The sequence below is a fragment of the Dicentrarchus labrax genome, unplaced genomic scaffold (genome assembly GCF_905237075.1).
Source record: "Dicentrarchus labrax unplaced genomic scaffold, dlabrax2021, whole genome shotgun sequence".
NCBI classification, from domain to species: Eukaryota; Metazoa; Chordata; class Actinopteri; family Moronidae; genus Dicentrarchus; species Dicentrarchus labrax.
The window spans coordinates 4,543,719-4,549,899 of record NW_026136706.1 but is presented as its reverse complement, the minus strand read 5'-3'; the positions used below and the strand labels follow the sequence as shown (position 1 = coordinate 4,549,899).

General features: G+C 37.9%; 1 protein-coding gene and 1 long non-coding RNA gene across 2 annotated transcripts in view; one reads left to right on the top strand and one right to left on the bottom strand.

Annotated features, from left to right (window-relative positions):
- The window catches only part of gpr39 (G protein-coupled receptor 39), a 36,733-nt gene that overhangs the window by 2,397 nt on the left and 28,155 nt on the right, over positions 1-6,181 (bottom strand). The window lies entirely within an intron of this gene.
- Positions 27-5,289, top strand: LOC127365686 (uncharacterized). The gene is made up of 4 exons (XR_007885244.1): positions 27-197; positions 561-676; positions 1,701-2,022; positions 5,222-5,289. It is a non-coding gene; the product is annotated as an uncharacterized LOC127365686 (long non-coding RNA).

Sequence of the window (6,181 nt, the reverse complement as noted above, 5' to 3'; positions counted from 1 at the left end):
AGTGTTTTTAAATGGGAACAGACCAGACAGCCTTTCAACATTCACAAAATGATCTGGCTCGAGACATCACTTCCTGCTGTGGAACACCGTTATCAACAGACTTATTTAGACTTCACCGACCAAGACTGCTGAGGGAATTATTTATCCCAGAGAAAAACAAATGTCAAGCTCTCTTCTCAAATAACCAAATGGAGGAGGTAAAAATTCCTCTTCATGTTTGTTTACATGTAGACAATATACTAGTGTTTATTTTTATTCATTAGGCACCTGCATAGAGATTTTGGTTCAGGTGTTTCTGTTCAGTTTGATTCTCACTTCATGCTAATCTGAAGCGTCAGCAAGCTTTGATCAATGCAGCTCTGAGTTTTTTAAAGATGCAAGAGACAGTATTCAAGGCCACGTTACCACTGACAACACCAAGCACATGTCCTCACTAATTTTGTGGAAATTTGTGGATTTCTAGGGTTTGTGATGTTTTTGCAGACTTTTTTAAGACTTAAGTCTTAAAAGTGCAACAAAATTTGGGGGTTGTGAACATTGCAGTGCTGTTTCATCAACAGAATGCTGTCCTTGCCGCAAAACATTGGAGCCCTTAGGAAATAAAGAATGCCTCTTGGTTGCCTGTATCAGTTTGAATAGATCTACCACATTTGCAAACCAAAAACACAAGTTGCAGGTAAGTAGTCGTGGTAGATATGTTTTTTTACAGCATGGCTCTGTCAGTCTCTTCACCAGTTTGGTGCAGCAATCTCTCTCAACAGCTGTCTACAGATTGTAGACATTCATGATCCACAGAGGATGTATCCTTGAGGTTTTCAGCAGAGGGAGAGGCGTGAGGTGGAAGAAACACATGCATGCCGCTGTTTTAAAACCAAGTGGGCCACTGATTTGGCTGACATTAACAGACAGACAGCTGAGCAGCAGTATCACAGCAGTGGCTGTGATACACAGCCCATGGAGGCAATTAAGGTACTTTAAAACCCCTTAGCCTCTCATTGACCCAATTTACATGAAAATTGGTACTTCTGAGTCATAGCTCAGTCTGAACACACATACATGATACACATATTTTTAGATTTAATGTGACTTGATATCATTATCTGCTGTGTCCATAAATCTGCTTAGAGAGAATGACCAGGACTTTCCTGAGAATTATCACTTTCAAAGTTTTTTTCAGAATCAAAGTAAAATGATAGTTGCTTGTACATCCATGGGTACATTATAAACAGGAGCTGCTAATGGCTAATTCAGCAGACTTTTAATGGTGCCAAGTTGACAAAATGTAAACAAGTATAGGCTAAAGGAAACATGATTTAAGTTGTAGCCCACTGCTAACTCGCTGACTCCATGGCAACAGTGTAGCAGTCCCTCATTCTTTTGTACTACTAGTTTAATTTCCCTTTTCCCAATTCCTTTTAGCTGAATGTCTAAATTCAGGATCATTCAGAGCACCTGCTGCACAGGGTGTGGGGACTGACTCTTAAATAATGACTGTAAATAATGACCCTTTCTTTAAGGCATAAGAGAGGTGGGAAACTGGACACTCACTCTGATCCTTCCTCAGCTCAGTTCAGACCTCACTTTAGTGGATATTGTCAGCCAGGAACTCTTTAGGCCATCTTAAAATGTATTTGCTGTCTTTTTTGTTTTCTGACTGAAACCCATATTGAGTGAATATTAAAAGAACTCCTTTCCACTAGGTTACCCGCATCAGGGCGGATCTTAAGGGCCATTCATGCAAGACCTGTGCTTGTGTAACGACTACCTGCTGCCTGCAGTTGTCTCGATTTTGACAGACTTCTAGAGCCACCATGAGGTTTACGTTTGCGATGTACCCACATGACGACATGTTCAAACACAGCTGCAGTGTGGGGCCAGAGGCCAGTCGATCAGCCTGCCAATGTGACGCAAACCTGCTGGCTGTTAGGTAATATCAGCCAGAGCGATGCATGCTGTTGCTTAGCAAGATCACTCGCCTCAATATCACAGATCTGAGGTTTTTTTTAACAATGGAAACAAGAGGTAAATGGAAAGACATTGGTCTCTGAATGTTTGTGTTAAGCAAAACATCATCTGCTGTGCTCCAATATGCACAATTGTGTCCTTGTGACAAAAATAGACCTCAGACCTTTCTGTGCTCTGACATTAAAACTGTCAACTACATTATTTATTATTGAATATTTGTAATCTTGCAAGATTGCCTTTATTTCCACTTTCCAATAATTAATAAGATCCCATATACACTTCGTCAGTACATCAGGTGTTGGCATTCAGTAACTGAAAATGTCACCTGCTGGAAGTGAAGAAGCACATAGAGAATTGTTTTATTATATCTGACTGATTTTTACACTTCATATTAGATGCAGGCCCTAATAGTTTATGACTTTCAGTATCGTTCCATTAAAACCCACTGAGCGCAGAAGACATACATAAGTCAAACAATACTTGATGTATTTCATCATTCATTTTAGACGATCTGTACCATGAACAATCGATGAAGGAAAATGTCACTGATGATTACTGCACTTTAAGGACATTCATTGCCGTTAATGACAGAGTGAAATCAAGTTTGCGAGGGCAATAAAGAGGGAGAAAGAGATTTTTAGAGTGAAAGTACAGAAACTGAGAGAGTGAAAATTGAGATGAAAATGACTTATGAGGAGAAGAGAACAAAACAGAAAAATGAACGAGATGAGAATACAAATGCAGCGAGAGAGACGGAAGAGAAATGACGAGACAAACGCTGGCCGTGTTCAAGATAAAAACTACTTTAAATCAATGTTTCCATGGTGGCACAATGGCAATTGAGTTACTAAATATATTCTTTTTCAAAAACATTTATTGGTCAGGCTCATCCCAAATTGATGACTAAGTGTTTAATGAAATAACAACTCCATTATTTTAATGTATGGGTCTAACAGGAGGTGATATTCATGGTGTTATTTAGCATCCTAACTGCCTATAAATCTGAACAAAGCCTGCAGTTTGGATGAGGAAACAAGAACCATTAAGTCTGAATGGCTATGCTGCTGAGTTTTTAGTATTTTAAAAATGTTCCCTGTGACCGTTACACTATTTTATATAATATCATTAGATTATTATGACTAATTTTACTGTTGTCGTTGGTTGAGGTGAGCTCATTATTAAATGTTCAGGACTGCAGCTAATGATTTTCATTATGGATTAATCTGCTGATTATATTCTCTAATCTATTGATTGCTTGAGAAATGCCACCACAATTACCCAGAGCCCCACATGACACCTTGACATTGACTAATTGACTATCATTTCAGCTGTACTTGTACATACTAAAACATTATTGGTCTCATACTTTATAAACTCTCAGATTGTGTTTGCAAAAATCTTAATGTGTAAAGTAACTAAGCTGTCAATTAAATAAGGTGAAGTAAAAAGTGCAATATTTTCCTCTGAAATGTCGTGTAGAAATTGGTAGAAGCAGAAAGTACCTTAAATTTGTAGTTAAGTAAATGTACCATACCTATTTAGATCCACCCTGTCCGGTCCCACCAGTAAACCATGTGCTTGCTGTTGCCAAATTTAACTTTATAACTAATTAACCCCTTAAAAAAAGGAGGAAACAGGAACTGAATGAAGCTGTCCACACACTTAAATCAAATCAATCTTGAGTTTGACAGTAGTCTCAAAACCTGGAATATGACTCAACATCACATTGTCTTCCAGCATTTGAAAATGTCAGTGATTGGACAAATGGGGTTGTTATAATTGTAGGCAGTTTTATTTCGAGCATGATGTCTCATACACCGATACTGTTGGACACGATGTGGGAAGGATGCATTGTGCTCTGGTATTTAAAAAAAAACAAACTTACATGGGTTGATATCATTAAGTTTTCAATTTTAAATCTGCATTACCTTCCATTTTTAAATCTGTGTTATCATGTCAGATGTCAATGAATCAAATGACTTCCTGTGAAGTGAAACTGGTTCCTCCTACAGCTGAACCCACTTTAAATCAGCAGTTTTAGCCTCTTTCAGCTAATTGTTTTGGTTGAAAACCAGTTAAATTCAGTGCATGATTTGCAGTTACATTCAGTAAAAACACTTATTCAATTAAAGTTTCCTAATTTTGATTAAAATAAACTTAATCCAGGCAGCACTACGTTGCTTTTAAAATGAATTTGCTGTTACAAATTAGTTACGGACCAAAACCAGACCAAATATGTCAGGTGACCAGAAACACAAATACTTTTACTCTGCTGTATGAAAGAGAATATTTTTGTATGTTAAAAAGTTATCTAATATCTTGATTAGCAGACAGTATGTCACCTGTGTTTGTTTTTGGAGACTTTCTGCCCTCTAGCAAGGCTGAACTATCGCCTCGGAAAAAGCAGGCAACTGCCCCAGGACCACGAACCTTCAGGGGACACGGAGGCCCCAGGGTTCACTGTGTGGCAATTAGCTTGTAGAAATTTGAATTTCCAAGATCACAACATAGCTTTTTACAACAACTTATTGTACAAGAATGTTTATTTTTTCATTTCTGCTTTAAAAGTGAATTTTTAAATGATAACTAATTACCAAAAATGGTGCCGATTATCTACTTGCTATATAAACCTGACTGGAATTATTCAAATTAGACCAAAACAAATATGGCTGGTAATAGGAACCACAATTTTTGCCCCAGGTCCCCCCCTCCTAACTGGTCCTTCCAGTCCTGCCCCCCCATTTGTGGTCCACAGAAATAGCTGGACTATTATCATTGCAGGCCTCCCCTAACAGCTGGGCCCTAGATGGCTTCCCCCCTTCTCCCGTTTATGGGCGGCCCTTGGTGGACCATTGCAGCTTTTAAAATCAATTTTTTTTACACTGTATGGACAGTTGATGAAATACATCTTTTATCCTGCCATTCTTTATAAATTGTTATAAAGTGTCCAAATGAAGACATTATTAATATCAGAGACTCACTGATCCAGTTTCAATAAAACTTGAAGGGATGATACATTTTGGCTGTTAGTTCCGGCATTTAAAAATGCACAAAAATGTTAATGGGGCACTAAAATGTCACTAAGAGGGATGGTGCAGCTTGTTACCGATTGGCCTACGAGGCTGTCTTTATTATTATTATTATTATTAGCAGTCTGATCAAGGCAACTGATCATAAATGAAATGGCTGTATCTTTCTTTAAGATTGATTCTTTTTTTGTTTGGTTCTACCTGTCACGTCGGCTCGTTGATCACAGTCCAGGCGTTCATCTGGAAAATTGCCACTGAGTCAGCACAGATCAGTAACGTCCCCACAAAGAGGAGAGTGTGCAGCTGAAGTTCTGAAAGTGTGTGTTCACGCCACTATTGGGTATGTGTGAAGCACCTACAAATTGTTAAATAATAATAACAACTACTATTATTTTTATTATTATTATTATTATTTTTATAATAATTATTATTATTATTACTATTATTGTCATGCTGAATGTGCCTGCCTCCAAAGCAATCTCAGCTGATGGTCTCATTAGTGATGTTTTCAAGCTCACTGACACACACACTTACCGTCTCCCTGCCATGGGCAAAATATAACTGTCTGCTAATTAGAAAGCAATTAAACAAGATTATTGGAACAATTAATTGCCTGTCTTTGCTGTAATTGCAGAGTGTGTGATGGAGCTTCTTAGTGCCTTGGTGCAGCAACACAGTAGGGGAGAACAGGGTAAGTGAGCCATTGTTTCAAGTAAACATAATTTACATAGTTAAACACGTTCTGAGATGAGAAAACAGACTGAAGAAGTCTTTATAAAGTCCTCAACATCACATGCAGCCATGAAAGATGGAGATAAAAGTGGAACATTTCACTTCCAAAGGCTTCATCTTTCCTTTCTTTCCCAAAGTCATATTCCTTAAGATCTTCAAAATGTCTATACAGTATGACTCTAGAGTAGACAGTAACTTTTCTATGGGATAACAATCCCTCTTGTGTGTGAAGGGAACTAACAGGAAAAGATTCATGCATGTAATGCAGTGTAAGTGTTTATAATGTGTCCTCATATCAGCCTCAGTGTTCTCTATTCACTCTTACTGCCACATCAAAGCTGTATCAAGTTAATACTAATGCAAACTCAGCATTTACTACTGCTGCTGCTTCACATTTAAAAGCATTAAACTGCCAAAATAAGGGATGCTTTTATTGTTAAACTGACAAATACATT